The sequence below is a fragment of the Aphelocoma coerulescens genome, unplaced genomic scaffold, assembly GCF_041296385.1.
Source record: "Aphelocoma coerulescens isolate FSJ_1873_10779 unplaced genomic scaffold, UR_Acoe_1.0 HiC_scaffold_46, whole genome shotgun sequence".
NCBI lineage: Eukaryota > Metazoa > Chordata > Aves > Passeriformes > Corvidae > Aphelocoma > Aphelocoma coerulescens.
This window is the reverse complement of record NW_027183804.1, coordinates 227,029-245,474: the sequence shown is the minus strand read 5'-3', so window position 1 is coordinate 245,474 and position 18,446 is coordinate 227,029.

Here is an 18,446-nt window from a genome sequence, read left to right as displayed (position 1 = left end):
GAAGACCCCATAGGTACAGCTGAAATGTTGGACCAGTTCTTAGGTCCCAACATTTTCACTTGGGAAGAAATGCAATCAATAATGAAAATAATATTCTCCCAAGAAGAAAGAGAAATGATTAGAATTGCTGGAATAAAAATTTGGGGAAAAGAAAACCAACAAGGTCCACCCGGGGATCAGAAAATGCCCATTACACCTCCTAACTGGAACCAAAATGATGAAGCTGGGAGGGGACATATGAATGATTATTGTAATTTGATAATCAAGGGAATAAAAGAGGGGGCACTCTGAGGACAAAATGTCAGAAAGGCCTTTGAGGGGCAGCAAGGGAAGGAAGAAACCCCGACTGAGTGGCTGGAGAGGCTCCGAAAGAATATGAAACAATATTCTGGGAGAGACCCGGAGTCCCTAGCAGGGCAAGCCCTGCTAAGAGTTCACTTTGTCACTCATGCCTGGCCAGATATTAGAAAAAAATTGGAAAAAATAGAAGATTGGTATGAGAAACCATTACAAGACCTAGTAAGGGAAGCTCAAAAGATATATATGTCCGGAGGGATGAAGAAAAAGCCAAAGTGGGAGCAAAGATCATGATAGCCACTATGCGAGAGAGTACCTTCCAAAAAAAATCTAAAGCCCTCAGGTAACACTCCTAAACATTCCAGATTCAGAAATGGTGGAAAAGAGAAAAATAAAACCTCAGCACAATCAAGATTCCAAGAACAACCCAGGGATGCCTGTTTCTATTGCAAGGAAGAAGGGCATTATCAAAGAGAATGCCCCCACCTGAGGAGGGATCTGAAAAGATTTCAAGAGACACGCACAGAAGAAAAATAGGGAAATCATGGGCTCTATTTTTGGGGGGATAAATACCATCTGGAGCCTTTGATAACTTTAAAAGTAGGCCCCGAAGAGGAAGTATTGGAATTTATAGTTGACACTGGGGCAGAAAAGACTTGTGTGATGAATATTCCAAAAGGGAGTAATGATATGGTAAAAGTAACAGGAGCAAAGGGGGAAGGATTTAAGGTCTCTGTCATTAAAGATGTGGTTATTGAAGGGGAAACAAAAATAGGGATAGGGGATGCTTTGTTAGCTCCTGAGGCTGGCAGCAATTTATTGGGAAGGGATTTACAAATCCAACTGGGGATTGGAGTCATACCAGAAGAAGGGAAAATGACGGCCAAAGTGTTTAAACTTAGCCAAGAAGATGAAAGCAAAATTAACAGAGAGGTTTGGGCTAGGGAAGGGAATAGGGGTGGACTAGATCTTGACCCCATAAGGGTCACAATTGAAAAAGAAGAAGGTCCCATTTGTGTACATCAGTACCCTATATCTTTAGAAGGGAGAAAAGGCTTAAAACCAGTGATAGAAGAATTAATAAAGGATGGGACACTAGAACCTTGTAAATCCCCTCATAATAGCCCTATTCTCCCAGTAAAGAAATCTGATGGAAATTATAAATTAGTGCAAGATTTAAGAGAAGTAAACAAAAGAACACGGGCCTGCTACCCTATGGTTCCTAATCCCTGCACTCTTTTAAGCAAAATTCCACCTCAACATCAGTGGTTTAGTGTGGTAGATCTTAAAAATGCCTTTTGGGCCTGCCCACTGGCAGAGGAAAGCCGAAATATTTTTGCCTTTGAATGGGAAGATCCAAACACAGGGAAAAAGAACCAGTTGAGGTGGACTAAACTGCCACAGGGCTATTGTGAGGCCCCAAATTTATTTGGGCAAGCCTTGGGAGAAATACTACAAACCTTCCCCACTCCCCCAGGAATACAATTTATCCAATATGGAGATGACCTTCTAATATCAGGAGAAGATGAAATGAAAGTTAAAGGAGCTACCATAAAGCTTCTAAATTTTCTTGGGAAAAAGGGACTAAAGGCATCAAAAAGGAAATTACAGTTTGTGGAATCAGAAGTAAAATATCTCGGCCACCTGATAAGCAAAGGTAGCTGACAACTAAGTCCTGAAACAATTACAGGGATTTTATCCCTCCCTCCTCCCTCTTCAAAAAAGGAGGTTAGGAGACTGCTGGGGCTACTGGGATATTGCAGATTATGGATTGAAAGATATACACAAGCAGTAAAATTTTTATATGAAAAATTAACAGGGGGAGACAATATACAATGGACCAAAGATGATGATGATAATAAATTAGAAAAACTGAAGTTGAAACTAGCCTCGGTACCAGCCCTAAGCTTACCCTCACTAGAAAAACCCTTTCATTTATATGTGAATGCAGAAAATGGAGTAGCTCATGGTGTATTAGTCCAGGAATGGGGAGGGGTGAGAAGACCAATAGCTTATTTAGCTAAACTATTGGACCCAGTAAGCCGTGGCTGGCCAGTATGCATTCAAGCCATAGCAGCTACCGCTATTTTGGTGGAGGAGAGCCGTAAGCTCACCTTTGGAAGTAAACTGATTGTATACACACCCCATGCGGTCCGAAATGTGCTAAATCAAAAAGCTGAAAAATGGTTAACAGACTCCAGGCTATTAAAATATGAAGCAATTCTGATTGACAGTAATGATCTAACTATAGAAGCAAGCAAAAGCCTCAATCCGGCCCAATTCCTGTATGGAGAACCAAAAGATGACCTGGCACATGATTGCTTAGAAATTACTCAATACCAAACAAAAGTTCGAGAAGATCTAGCTGAACAAGCCCTCTTAGAAGAGGAAAGAATATATGTGGATGGTTCATCCAGATGCTTGCAAGGAAAAAGAATGTCAAGATATGCCTTAGTCGATGGGATAAATATGCAGGCCATCGAAACAGGAAAACTACCTTCAAATTGGTCGGCGCAGTCTTGTGAATTATACGCTCTAAAGAGAGCACTGGAGCATTTAGCACACAAAAAGGGGACCGTCTATACTGATTCAAAGTACATACCTTTGGAAAGATCTGGGAAGAAAGGGGTTTACTAAATTCAAAGGGGAAAGAACTGATACATGAAGGCCTGATTTCAGAAGTGTTGGAAGCATTAAAATTGCCTGAAGAAATAGCCGTAGTGCATATCAAAGGACACCAAGAAGGGATGACCCCAGAAATAAGAGGGAATAACCTAGCAGACCAAGAAGCCAAAGATGCAGCAGAAAATGGGACTGAACCAATTCTGTTAATCCTGACCCCAGAAAGGGGAGAATTGGAAATCCCCAAATTTAGTAAAGAAGAAGAAAAAGAATTATTTAAGATAGGGGGAGAACAAGATCAATCTGGAAAACGGAAACTTCCTGATGGGAGACAGTTACTTAATAAGCCACTCACTAAGAGAATATTAGAAGATATGCATCAAAAAACTCATTGGGGTACTCAAGCTAGCTTGTGTGATCATTTTCTAAAAAATTATGGGTGTATTGGAATCTTTGGGGTAGCAAAACAAATAACTGGGAACTGTAGAACTTGCCAAAGAGTGACTAGGAAAATAATGAGAAAAACAACATTAGGAGGCCGTGAGTTAGCTCTGCGACCATTCCAAAGTATCCAAGTAGATTTCACTAAACTTCCTCAAGTACAGAGATGGAAGTTCCTATTAGTAATAGCAGACCACCTAACTTGTTGGGTAGAAGCAGTTCCTGCTACTAGAGCTACAGCTAACATAGTATGCAAAACCCTTCTGGAACAAATTATTCCCAGATATGGAATGGTTAATAAAATAAACTCAGATAGAAGAACACATTTTACATCCAAAGTCTTACAACAAATAACTCAAGCCTTGGGAATAAAATGGGAATTACATACCCCCTGGCACCCACAAAGTTCAGGCCAAGTAGAAAGAGTGAACCAGACTTTGAAAAAAACTTTAACAAAATTAATGATTGAAACTCAAATGTCATGGGTAAAATGCTTACCTTTGGCTCTGTTGAGAGGCCGAACACAGCCCAGGTCAGACCTGGGAGTGTCTCCTTATGAGATGATGTTCGGATTACCCTTCCTTACTGCTCAACATGAAACAGCCACTTATGAAGTAGGAGAAGTAAGTGTCAAAAAATATGTCACCGCAATTGCCAGAACACTTGAAAATTTGCGGCTGAAAGGAATGATCCCTCAAACCACAGCTTTGGAGTTCAAAATTCATAATATCCATTCAGGGGAATGGGTACTAGTAAAAACATGGAAAGAACAATCTTTGACTCCACAATGGGAGGGTCCTTTTCAGGTACTGCTGATGACTGAGGCCGCAATCCAGACCAAGGAACGAGGGTAGATCCATGCCAGCAGAATCAAAGGACCTGTAAAAGAACCTGAAGAGTGGACTGTAATATCCAAACCAGGTGATACCAAATTGATTCTTAAACGGAGACCAGGTGGCAATGAGCTAGAACAATCTAAATAATCCAAGGGATATGCAAAGAATCACACCTAACTGAGAAGTAAAAGCCAAATTTATATCAGTGGCCCCTGGACAAATTCTGGGACATCGTGGAGAAGAATATTCTCACTTCAAACAGGAAGGGTTGGGACTGGATCAAACAGGGAACTCTCATGTTCTGATTCTAGCCTGTGATTTGTATTAAGAAGGGGGAGAATCACAACTTCCATCAGTGCCACATCATATACCCTGTTTGAATCATTCTAACACGGGGCATGCCAACCACGTCAAATATAAGTAATTAATCTAGAGGGAAATTGGCATTTCACACCATCGACACCCTAGTTGTAAAGGGTGTCAAGCACAAAATCAACCCCCTATCCAGACAAAATCATAAGCAACAAAAGCAATAACTTTGCTCTGCAGATGGGAATTACTAGTGCCTGTTGAATGGGAAACACCTAAGATACGATAAGATACTACAGTTAAAAAGGTGCCAAAAGAAATTTGCCTAAAAGCTACAAAGGAAGTGACAAGGAAATAGAGGGCAAGACCGGGTCGGCCACTGTACTCGCCACCGAGAAGATCCAATACACCTGCTATGGGTTGCAACCTCATAGGCAAGGGAGGTGGGAGTATAAGCCATGCCGGACCTCTGTTATTCCTTCTTTTGTCACTTCTCCTGGTCCCTTTTGGGACACCGGCAAGACCATGTTACAAATGCTATCGAAAGCTCTACATGGAAAGACACCGGGGCTTCTTTCTTATTACTCATACCCATACCAACAGTCACTGTTATGACTCATCCAAATTAGGTATTTGCATGCATAAAGGAGAAAAATATTGGATTACAGAAAATTTAGGAACAAGTGGAAACAGACTAAGAAGCAATTGTCCAAAAGGAGAAAAATAGATTTGCTCCACAGCTGCCACCAGGGGAACAGTCCAAGATTTGGTAAAAGAGCAAGTGGTAAGTAAAGATACAAAGCCAGCACAGCAACCTCGCCCTATATTCACCTCACCACGCCAGGACCTGTATGCAAAGCTCAAACAACAAAGAGGAAAAAACCCCAAGGTTAGGAAAAAACCTGTTTGTGGAATTGGGGGAGAGGATAGGTAAAGAACTTAACATAACCAACTGTTGGGTCTGTGGAGGAGCTTTAATGACAGAAGAATGGCCACGGAAAGGTAGCAGCGTAGGCCCGGTAGAACTCCTTAAATGGAACCGGACAAATATAAGAGGGGGGAACCGACCTGAGGGGTGGATTTTAAGTTCAACAGTGATAGGGGAAGAATGCCTCTGGCGAACTGGGATAAACTTTCTTAATGAAGTAGGAAACACTCCCTGTAAAAGCTATAAAGTGAGTAACAAAACTTCAAGGTGGTGGGTCCCAGAAAAACCAACTTGGTATTGAGCCCAGAAAAAAGGAAAAGACTGTGTATATGATCATGAAGTTGGACTCTTTCCGTGTAATGACACGAGGAAAAATCCTTATTTTGGAATCCCAGAAATAGCCAAATTTGGGGAGAATATAAATCAACAAGAAGGTGATTATTGGAAAGCACCAGATGGCTTCTTTTGGATATGTGGGAAAAGGGCATCCCCAAGACTCCCTTCACATTGGAAAGGGAGTTGTACACTAAGAATCATTCAACCAGGGTTTTTCCTTTTCCCAGAACCAGTGGGAGATCAATTAGGTATACCTCTCTATGAAGACTTCAAAAGAAAGAAAAGAGATTTAATTGGAGGATTCCAAAAATGGAAAGATGAGGAATGGCCCCCTGAACGAATATTAGAAACAGATGGGCCAGCTACCTAAGCACAAGATGGAAGCTGGGGATATCAGACCCCAATTTACATGCTGAATCGTATCATCAGACTCCAAGCTCTTGTAGAAATCATAACCAATGAAACAGCTGGGGCTATGGAATTAATAGTCAGCCAGCAACGCCAAACCAGAGCTGCAATACATCAAAATAGGCTGGCTTTAGACTATTTACTGGCCGAAGAAGGCGGTGTGTGCAGGAAGTTCAATACATCGGACTGTTGTTTAAAAATTGATGACAATGGGGATGCCGTTCTAGATATGGCCAACCAAATCAGAAAAATAGCCCATGTACCAGTCCAAAAATGGGAATCAATGATGTCTGCTAACTGGTGGGATGGCATATTGGGGAAAGAATGGTGGAAGAAGCTAGGTTTCTTCCTCTTATGTGCTACAGCTAGTCTAATATTTCTCCCTTGCTTGATCCCCTGCTTTATTCGGCTAATCACCAGCATAGTTCAAGGCATGCAAGTTGTGGCAATGCCTACTGACCCAAAGTTGGCTATGTCTGGAACAGCACAAAAAATTATGGTATTAAAAAGACAAAGTGATACAAAAGACCCTCTTGAAGAAGCCAAATTGATCTGTGAAAAGAACGAACAGACATTAGAAGCCAAGAAAAAAGAATTATTGCTCAAGCCAAATGATTTATAAAATAGAAAAGGGGGGATTGTTATAAACATATATTATATTAGCTTCTCGCAAAGTATAAAGTAGATATTATATAACGTTAGAAATGCTTTCTGCTGTGTGGATGTAGTTTTCTCTCTTTTTAGCAAGAATGTTAGCAAGTGTGAGCACGTAAGATAACCTCCAAACGAACAGAGGATGAGGCCCGAAAAGCTGCTAATCAACACTTTGTCTAGGGAGCAAAAGGGCCCAAAGGCTACTCCGCCCGGAGAACGGGCGGCCAGGAGAGTCCGGGAGATTTTATCACCACTCTGCCCGGAGAGACGAAGAGGCCCAAAGCTGCAATCAGCCCTGACTGTCTGGAGAATTAAGAAATCCACCCTACCATCGACTCTTGCCTAGCGGGCCCAACCCCAAGAATCAAGAGAAATAAAACCACAAGGCAGAAGACTAGGCACGCTCTAAAAAGGCGGAACCAAGGAGTGGCCATGCAGAACAGCTCCAGGAAAAGTTTTAATATGAATAAAGAACAGACAGTAAAAACGGTATAAAAAGGACTGACCTCTGGCATCAGGTGTGCTCTTGGCAGAGCGCCAAGGCAACTGGCTGTTACCCCGTTGCTTTATTTGATGTGTCTCTTATTGTCTTTATATTAAACCCCTTTAAATTCTCACAGGAGAGTGAACTTCGTTTTTCACAGAGAGAAGTTGTTCCCCCTGACAGCTAAGCTCCAACTACGGTGTCGCTTATGTCCTTCCCAGGACGGGCGGGAAAACGCCTCGGCGCAGCGCAGCGCTGGCCGGGAGCGGCCGGCACGGCACCGAGCGCGCTCCCCACTCCCTCCCGCCCGCGCCGCTGCGGAGACCCCGGGTTCGCCGGAATCGGCCACATGCTGCACGGAGGGCAGCGCGGCAAAGGCGGCCTCCCCTCGTCGCCCGGGGAAGGCCGGCCTCGGATCCCCGCTCTCTCCACCGGCACGGGCAGTGCCAGCAGCCTCTCGCTGTGGTCGCCGCTGGCCGAAAGCCTCGCCGCGCACCGCCCGGCCGGCCCCGCCGCTCCGCGGGGTCACACGGCACCTGCCGTGGGCGGCCGCCGAGCGACAGGAAGCAGAAGCGCTCACCGCCGCGCCGCTCGCCGCCCCGCCCGGGCGCTCCTCTCCTCGCGCTACCACGATGGCGCCGGCCCGCCCCGCCTTCCCCGTCGCCTGCGGCGCAACGCGGCTGCTCCGAGCCACGCAGCACGCGTGCGGCCGGGCCCTGCCGAGCTGCCGGCGGAGCCGGGGCACAGCCCGGGCGGGAGAGCTTCCGGCGAGGCTGGGCGGGCGGCGAGCGCGGCCGAGCGTGAGCGCGCCAGGCGGGCGGCGGGCGGCGGCGCGATGGAGAGCTAGATGGAGGCGGCAGCACCGCGCGGCATAAAATAGCTGATCGTCCGGCAGCCGCCCGCTCCGCAGCCCCTCGGCTGCTGCCGAGAAGGGCCCCAGCCCTGGCCGCGCCGGTGGCGAGGCGGCTCCGCAGCCCGCGGGCAGCCCTGGCGGGGCAGGGGAGCACTGCGGGCAGCCCCGGGGCCGCGCAGCCGTCTGCAACGCGCGGTGGGAGCCGCTGGGAACTATTTTACACGTCCCGGGGGGCTGGAGAGGAGCACGGAGACCACGCGGCAGGTCGCTGCCGTTAGGGAAAATTAATCCACGATGCCTGAGGTTTATATCCGAAAAGGAGACAGAGGAGTCCTGCAACATTCTTCGACTACAGGGAGAGTCCATGGGGCTTTTCCCATGGCGTCTGTCAAACGGTTGCGGGATGCAGCCCCCTTTTGATGCCAAGTTCCCGGCCACAGCACCCTCTTCCTTTTCCCCACTGGCTGAGGTATTCGGGAGATACAGACTTCCGGAACTGCCTACTCTATGCGCCCCCCTCTAATATGCACCCCCCTCTTGGCATCGAGAAGAAAGAAAAGAACCCCATTCCTAATGCTCTTAAGTCTTTGTTGCCTTGCTCTAGGTTCAGGAATTTAACACGGCCTTGATTAATCAACAGTCTCTGATGATTAGTAACAGTTCTAGAGAACTCCTAGTTTCTTCTGTTACTTCACTAGCCATAACTTCCTAGCCTTGTCTACAGGCCGATTCACACGGTCTCTTTGTAAAGACTCATCCATCTCATTCCTTTTAATCCCTCCTCTTTTTATTTGCTCTGTATTTGTCTTTACAAACCTTAATTACCATGGATTTAATTTTTTCTTCTGGAGTCTTCTTGGGTTTTGCTATTATTTGCAGTGACATTCTTTTCTGTCCTTTTGTAGTCATTTCTGGATCAGGTAGGCATGGCTGCTAGCGGCATCCCCTTGAGCACCTGCTGAAAGAGCTGCCGCCAGCATGGTGTCACGCATGGTAAAAAGATGAGAATTGCGATAGCATGTAAGAGGAGGAATCGTATTCATTTAGCCCAGAGCTGGCCAGTTAACTATGAAAATATGTCCCATTCCCATCCTTTCAACATTTGGACAGGTCCACGAGCTGACGTTATTTCCTTTGTTATTTGTTTGACCACTTTTCCGCTGTCATCTGCTTGCAAACAGCAGCTCGAGTCATTTAATTTCCCACAAACTCCTCCTTCTTCTGCCAACAGATAATCTAATACCATCCAATGTTGAAATACCGCTTTCCTCATTTAAGTGGGTTGCTCAGCAAAAAGGTCAAGCGCTGTGGCTGGCTGGTTGGTAATTATTTCCGAGACAGCTTGTAACCTAATTATCTCCTTCAAATGATAAATGGGTTCCCAGGCATCTGGGATTAATTCCTTAGGTTTCCAAGGGGCTGGTCCATCGTGTTGGGTAACTTGTTCTGTTGGCCGTTCATCATTTCCCCGTTTTGGGGTGCTCCCTCCAGCCAGGGCTGCATCAGCTGACTGCTTTTCTCTAATTAAATCATCACAGATTTTGATTCCTAAGCGATTTCCCAGAACTTGTAGTAGCAAAAAGAACAACAGTCTACTAAATATACCATATCCCTGACCAGTTTGGAGGTAACCTGAGCTAAGCATGTTGGCCACAAATCCAATACTGTCCTTTCAAAGCCCGTGTTCCATTAGCAAAGGAACCTACCCATGGTCATCAATTGGTGGCTCAAAATACAGCAGGATTCCCGGGCCTAACGGTCCTCCAACAAGAGTTGCCCCACCATAAGGGTCCCAGCATTTGCATTTCCAAGCTCCCGCACAGGGTTCCCACCTACATTTACATCTGCAAGCTGCTTGGTTGGATTTGGAGCAGAACTCACTAAAAGGCTTTGAGTTCCAATCCGGTGTGGCCATTCCCACTGATAATCACAAACAACATGTCTTCTACTTGTGGAATTTTTGTGGGGACTGCTCAAAAACAGGTGGTCAAAAAAACCCCTTGTCCCTCCCCATTGCTTTACAGGCTTCCAAATATTTTTGGTAAGTGTGATAAGAACGCCTTACGCAGCTACTGTTAGTGAGCCGAACAGGTATTTGATTGCATTTGCCTTGATATTTGGAACAATTGGAAGGAGGGCAATTGGGGGTCCAAACCCAGTTGTTCAAGCCCAGAGGGAAAGTCAATTGACAATTGCCTTTTCCTACATAGACACGCCCTATCCTATTAGGCAATAAGTGCCTGTTGGAGAAGAATGAAGTGGCCGTGAACTTCCTTCTTTGGCCCCAAATCCCATCCCACTGTGGGCCCTCACACTGACCCACCATTTAGGTTCAGCTGGGCTAGCCAACTATGGCCACTCTTCAGATCCTCCTGGCCTTCCACAGAGCCAGCAATTGCTAAGGTTAAAAACTTTTGCTACTTCTTCTCCTAAGGCTGCAAATTGATTCTCCCACTCCTGGCCTAAACTCAGCTGACCATATCAAAGTAGAATTAGTAAGGAAAATGTTTTAATAGTGTCATCTAATTAGCTAGTCTAATTTTCCCCTTGTCTTCTGCAGCACCTGTGGCAATTGAAGACACAGAAACCACTTAACGTAACAAAATGGCCACAAGTATTAGCCCCCAAGTGAGTGGAGATTCTAGAGGAGGGATGCCTTTACAGTCTATTTCAGCAGACGGTCTGAAGGTAGGACTGCGGGGCTTCTTCCGATGTCGAAGCACTGCCTACTGCTCCGGCCCACTCCTGCAGAGTGTCAGTCACGGCCTCCCGGCCTTCTCCTCCAGCTGAGATGTGCAAATCTCTGAGGCTTCAGAGACCTTGACCCGAGAGTGACGGGTTCACCTGTGTTCAGCTTACTTGACGGCTGTTTTCTGTGGTCAGTGACACTTGGAATGGGCCACGCCATTTCACCAGCACTGGCGCTTCTTTCTACTCCTTAATTAGGACTCTATCTCCTGGTTGGATGTTAAAAGCAGCAAAGTCCAAAGGCCGGGCTTGCGCCAGCTGAGTTTCCTGTTGAAGGGGTTTCACAAGAAGCAGGATCCTGGCCACAGATGGTTTTAAAAATGCATCACTTGCCTCTACCCCCCCCACTGGGTGGAGACTTACCAGGAGGGCAATTGCAAACAACGATTGAAAGGGAGATAACTGAATCTCTCTTCTGGGTTGGGCCCTCATTCTCACCAAAGCCAATGTCCAAAGCCCTACCCATGGCATCTTGGTTTCTATTACCAGCTTCAAAAGGTGTTTATTTCTCTCTTCATTGTTTTCTACCCGAGCCGAGCTCTGGGGGTGCCAGGGCCTATGGAGGTTCCATTGTGTTCCTAAAGAAGCCAAAACCCCTTGAAGGATCTTTCCTGCAAAATGAGTTCCCCTATCTGAATCTATTGCTTCTACAATGCTGTATCTTGGAATGATTTGTTCCAAAAATGCCTTAAGAACAGATCCTGTCATTACTGAAGTAGTTGGAAATACTTCTGGCCACCTTGCTAGCTGACATACGATTACCAGAAGATATTAAGCCTTGCCACTTGGGGCATCTCCGGAAAATCCACCTGGCATCTTTGGAAGGGCCATGCAGCCCAAGGCCTCCCTCCTCTAGCAAGTTACTTTGTAACTTGGCTGTTGGCTTTAGCACAGATCAAGCAACCTTCAACAGCTCCTTTTGCCAGTCTAAAAAGACCCCCAGCAACATACATCATGAGATAGGCTTCTGCCAATCCTCAGGAAGTGCAAGAACTCTCTTAATGGAGTTGCTTTAATATTGGTAGGGCCAAAGGTTCTGGTATCTCTTGTTTGCCATCCCTTGGAAACCAATTCTTGCCTTTTTTCTCTGCCACGCGACTTTTAACTGTATGTCAAACTGCTGCGGTAGAAAAGACAGCTTCCTGGGCAGTGATGGAGTCACGGGGAGCAAAGGGGGCATCTTGGAGAGTTCTGGCAGAAGTGTGGCTTTCTGAGTTTCTTCATCCACCAAAAAGGAGACAGAGGAGTCCTGTAACATTCTTCAACTCCAGGGAGAGGCCATGGGGCTTTTGCCATGGAGTCTCTCAAATGATTGCGGGAAGCAGCCCCCTTCTGATGTTAAGTTCCTGGCAACAGCACCCTCTGAGGTACTCGGGAATTACAGACTTCCGGAACTGCCTACTCTACGCCCCCCTCTAATATGCACTCCCCTTTTGGAATGGAAAAGGAAGAAAACCAAACTATTCCTAATGCTGGGAAGTCTTTGCTGCCTTGCTCTAGGTTCAGGAATTTAGCAGGGCCTTGGCTGAGCAACAGTCTCTGTTGATTAGTAACAGTTTCTAGAACGAATACTTTCTTCTGTTACTTCCCCCCCTGTAAATTCCTAGCCTTGTCTAAGGAGAGATTGACACGGTCTCTTTGTAAAGACACATCTATCTTACTCCTTTCACTCCCACACCTTCCTTGCGGTGGAACGGCTCTCCCCGGCACAGCACCTGGCACAAAACCCCCGTATACGCACACACACACCTGCACTTACCCTGCACTCCACTGCACACACACACACACACACCTCCCGCATACTAACACCCCCTCCACATCCCCACCATGCTACTTGCAGTGGCCCCGCCCCTGCCATCCCCACCGGCTGGCAGCACCCACTCCTCGCATGCTTCCCCATGCCTTGCATTTCCTTGCTGCCCCCTCTGTAGCCTTCCCTCAACCTGCCTTTTCTCCCCTGCCTTGCACTGACTTGCTCACCCATCCCCCACCTGACTTCCTTTCACATTCGTCTAGGTCTGGCCTCATCTTTCCTTTTCCTTCTAGGACCCTCATTGCCTTGCCTCGCCTCGCAAAGCCACCACTTGCCTTGCCTTGCCCTTGAACCCCTCCCTTGCCTTGCATGACCTTGCTCACCCCTCCCCCACCTGGAATTCAACACCCCTTTTCAATGACATTTCTGGGCCTTGCCCTGCCCTTTCTGCTCCTCCGAGGAATCTCAAAGCTCTCAAGCATCTCCGGTGTTTCAGGATCCCATGAGAGGAAGACCAGGGGAGGACGCATGTTGCCACACTCATCTCTGTGGGCAGCCTTTGTCTGGGAGCAATCCTTGCATGTCTTGAACCTTGGAGGGGCAATTCACATTTTGCCCTTGAACTCGGGGACCAGAAAGAGAGTTCTTTTGCATACAAGGGAAAGCAGGTAGCTCAAGTCTTTTAGGTACAGAGGAGAGATGACCCCCGCGGGATCAAGGCCACACAGAGCACTTGGTCCTGGCCACTTTTGTGTACCAGCAGTCCTTGAATGTACTTCTCACCTGCCTTGCCTGGCCTTGCCTTGGCAACACAACAGTTGCCTTGCCTTGCCCTGCTAGCCCTCTGGAGCCTTGCATTCCTTTGCACGGCCATGCCCAGCACATGACCTGCCTACTGTTTTCCTCCAGGGCCTTGGCTTGCTGAGCCCTTCCTGTTTCTGCCTGGCCTTCCCATCAGTGGCCCTTCCTTCCTACAGCCAGCCTTGCCTCTAACTTCTGGACCTTCTCTTGCCTACCACTCCATTTGCTTTCCCCTCACTGCTCTGGCCTTGCCTACCTCTCCCTTGACTTGCCCACAATTGCCTGCACTCGGTTTGCAGCGCCTTGCCTGCATGGAAGGCAAGGGAAAGAGTGGTAGGCCGGGCAAAGCAAAGCCAGCAAGTTGTAGGCAGTGCGAGGCAAGGCAGACGCAGGCAAAGGAAGCAGAGCAAGGGTACCTTAAGAAGAACTAGACAAGGCAAGGCCAAGAGACTCGGAGTGCCTTTCCTTGGGAAGGCAAGGACATAGTGCCAGTGTTGCTGGAGCAGATGTTAAGGTACTGTGGGGAGGAATAGTCCAGCAAGACATTTCTCTTCTGGCCCCTGTGCGTGTGGGGGCAATTGTTGGACATATTCAATACTGGAGGCGGATCAGTCGCTGGATGTGTTGTATTTTGGAGGAGGGGATGCCGTTTCTTTGGAGATGGGCTTGTAGTTGCTCTCTTTGGCAAGGAAGGCAGGTTTGGATGTGCACATCAGGTACTCCTAGGGATTTTAAAGGCTTTTCCCAACAGGCAGAGCTCTCTCTGGCTTCGAGCTGTTGAGCTGTCAGTGGGAATGCAAAGGCCAAGCTCTTAAGCTATTTGTCCTGGTGCCTTCAGTGTGTGAGCAGTCCCTGGTGCCGTTGCCTTTGGATCCTGACTCTGGGAGAGGGAAGGCTTAGGATGGTACCTAGAGCTGAGAAGGAGAGTGCTGAGAACAGCGTGTGTGCTGCTAGTTTGAGGGGTGCAGGTGAAGTTGTAGGCAGCAAGATCTTCCTCAGCTGGCACTGTTTTGAGCCCTGTTTTTGCCAGATGGTTTCAAGTTGGTGGGCGGAATCTGCGAGAGGGAAAAGATTTGTATGGGCCAAAGAGGTGTGGTGTAAAGAAGAGTGTGCTCTTGGAAGGGGAAGATGAGGGCAACCTTTTTGTCCTGACACCGTTGATTTGAGTGCAGGGCCGTTTGCAAGTTGCCTCTGTCTGCCCTTGGGGTGGTTTCGAGCTGGGCCAGGTGCTTGGCCTTCTTTTGCAAGTCTGCAGCGCCGTCGTGTGGTTGTTTCCATGAGCGCTGACAGTGCCCGGCAAAAAGCGCTTGGCTGGCGCGGCCCCAGTCGTGTGGAAGCAGTTGGTGGAAGAGCTCCGCTGTGCATGCTGCCTCTTGGAGACATAAAAGGATGTAACCCTGCGCGTAGCGGGGAAGCAAGACGAATCTTTTCATTGTTGGCTGAGCAGTTTCTAAGCGGCAAAAGTAAAGGCAGTTTCAGCACGGCCTCTTTCTTTCAGAACCTTTTCTGTGCCATCATGAACATGCTCAACATGCCACTCGCACCCGCTGAACTGCATCAAAGGCCCTGGAGATAGGCGCTTTCCTTCAAGCTCTCTGTAGCATCGTACCCTCCACCTCTGGCGGATCCCAAAGCCCTTCCAAACATCCAGCAGCTGCACGCAGAGAACAAGTGCTAAAACAAGGCGTTGGCCTTCCTAGTCCTTTTAAAGTCTGTGAACTAGGCGAAACATTCCAGTGAGCAGCACTTTCCTTCGCAACTATATCTAGAGCATCATCACATTCTCTCCAAGTGGGTAAGTCCACCCTTGCAGCGCAGCGTTTGCAGCCACAGTTCGGACTGAGAGATAGGCCAGGTGAGAAAGCATTTCTTGACTATCCCTCTTCTCTGGAAGACTTGATACTCGCAGCGCAACCACGTCCACACACCTTCAGTGTGGCCAGGTTCAAGCAGCTAGAGCTCCCAGAGATGGGAGAGTCAGGAGAGAAGACGTTCCAAAAGTACCGTGTACTTACAGCAGCATTAAAACTGTGCACAGCAGTCTGCAGCACTGTAGACTGCGGCTTCTCCGACAGACGAGCCATCCCATTGTTGCCTCTCGCAGCCTGCTTGCTAGCTGCTCTCCTGAAGAAAAGAACTAGAAGAAAAAGCCAATGCTGGGCTGCACCTTCCCCTTGCCTTACGTAAAGCCACCTAAACTCCCCGCTGCACTCTCTACTTCCCCTCTCCTTGGAAGCGACCACTGTGTTTGCTGCATCTCGAAGCCTAAAGTTAAGCGCCAAAGTTTCCAAGGATGGTTGGAAGAAGGATAAGTAGTAGCACAAGGAAGTAGTTGTCGTTGAACTTCCTCCTTCTCAATGCTAATGTGAATTGGGCAGGCAGGCGAGTGCTAGCCACGCTCCTTTCTCAGTTTGTACGCTGCGGTAACGAGTCCGGTGCTCTGCGCCTTCGTTCGGCCTCTTTAGTACCCATGTCGCTCTTTCATTCAGCCGGAGTCGAAGCGTCGTCTACTTCTCGCCCAGAGAGCACGGTGCCGGCAGCGAAATGCCCCAGCCGACTGCTTCTGCCGACACACGCCTGGTCTATGCACTTTCCCTCGCAGCGACATACAGCAGCACTTTCGGTCTTTCTTGTCGTCCAAATGTAAAGGGAAAGATTCTCTGCTATGTCCCGCCCAGAGAACAGTTTTAGGTCAACCAGCACGCCCAGAGCTTGCCCTCGACGCGTGGAAACTTGTGTTTGCACCACATTCAAGTGGTTGCCGTCTTTCCTTTACAGCCTGCAGAGCACCGTCAGACCGCCGTGCTCTCTGCACCTGCCTTCTCAGTTCTAAGTACTACCGCGCCTCTTACAGCCTTGCAGGAAGCAAAGACACGGGTAGTCATCTCGCAGAGAAGAACGTGGAAGGACGAAAGGATGATCTTCCTTTCTCCTGCTTCTTGCCTGAATTGTGGTGCTGTATTGAAAGTCTTGGCTAGCGAAAAGCTCATCCAGCAAGTGCCTCATTCCTGACGCATCTCGCTGAGCGAGAGTTTCACGAAGAGTTTAGACTCTGGAAACAGCAAGAAAATGATTGTACGTCGAGCTGAGGAAACTCCGTGCACAGCACACTGTGGATGCGTGCAGTGTTCGCGCTGAAGAGCGCCAAAACGCAAAGCCATCGCTGGGCTTCAGTTTTGTCCAGACCGCAGAAGGCAAAGAACGAAGCAACTGGGCACCGCGTTAACGTACTCAGTGGACCGAATTTCAAATGTCCAGCCAAAAGCTGCTTCATAAGCAGATTCAGCTGAGAATGCTCTGGCTGCTTCACAAAGTAAGGCGCAGCCGTTTCCATTCATCACACTACCTGGCCAGAAGCAGTATCCTACACCTTCAATGCTGCAGCGTCCATGCAGCTGGAGCACACGCAGTAGGACGCGTCGAGATAGAAGGCGGTCTTCAAGTACCCCCCTCCTCCAAGCAGCCTTGAAACTGAGCACAACACACTGCGGCTCGGGAGCTTCCTTCTCAGATAGACGTGCCGTCACGTTATTCACTCTCGCAGCTCCGTTGCCCACTTGCAGCAGCTGCTACCAAAGCAAAATGCTCCAGAAGTAAAAAGCACTGCCGGGCTGCACTTTCCCTTGCCTCACGTAAAGCACCATAAACTGTCCGCTGTGCTCTGTATTTCCATTCTCCGCCGCATCTACCACTGTTATCTCTGCATCTCGAAGCATAAAGCTCGGCACAATTCCTCCCAGGGAACGCTGGAAGAGAAATAGGCAGCAGCACAAGTAGCTGCAAGTGGAACTTTCTGTTTTAAAACGCTAACGTGAATCCGGAAACAAGCGAGTGACAGCCAGGCTTCCTCTTGCAGCCTGTGCGATGCACACACCAGCTCGGCCCTCTGCCCTCATTCTTTAATGCTCTTCGTACCATGTCGCGCTTTCATTCTGCCGGAGTCGAAGCGTCGTCTACTTCTCGCCCAGAGAGCACGGTGCCAGCGGAGAAAGGCTCCAGAAAAACGCTCCAGGCTGCTGATTCTTCCCAAACACACCAGGGCTATGCACTTTCCTTCGCAGCGCTAAGTAGCATCACATTCTGTTTGCGTTGGAGCCGGAATGCAAAGGGAAAGATTCTCGGTTACGTCTCACTCAGCGCCCAGTTTTAGGTCACCAAGCTTACCCGGAGCTTACCCGCGACGCGTGGAAATTGGTATTTGCACCATATTCAAGTGGTAGCTTTCTTTCCTTTACAGCCTGCAGAGCGCCGTCAGATCGCGGTGCTCTCTGCACCTGCCTTCTCCCTTCCAAGTACCACCGCGCACCTTACAGCCTTGCAGGAAGCAAAGACGTGGAGAGATGTCTCGCAGAGAAGATCGTGCAAAGACGAAAAGATGTTCTTCTTTGCTTTTCCTCGTCGCCCAGATTGTGGTGCTCTACTGAAAGCGTGGGCTAACGAATGGCTAATCTAGCATGTGCTTCCCTTCTAATGCATTTCGCTGAGCGAGAGCTGAGGAAAATCCTTGCACTGTACACTATGGATGCGTGCAGTAGACACGCAGAAGAGCGGCACAGCTCATAACCATCGCACACTCCAGCCCAGAGCTCTGGGGCTGCGTTCTTCTCAATTTCCGGCGCTGGACAGAACTGAGACATTGAGCTTTGGCTCTCTTTAGTGTGTGTACTGCACGCATCCAGAGCGCGCTGTGCACAGATTCTCCTCAGCGCTACGTGCAAGCACAGACTTTCTGCTTCGCAGAGCCCAACTGTCCGCCGAAGCTCTCGCTCAGAGAAATGTGTCAGGAGAGAAGCACTTGCTGGATTAGCCTTACACTGGCCAACAGTTCCAAAGAAGCACCATAGTCTTCTTGCGAGAAAGGATAATAAAACACATGTATTGTCCCAGCAAAGTTCTCTGTGCTAGCCGAAGCCGAGAATCTTTCCCTTAAGATAAAGACCACAACGCAGACAGCATTTTGTGCTACTTAACGCTGA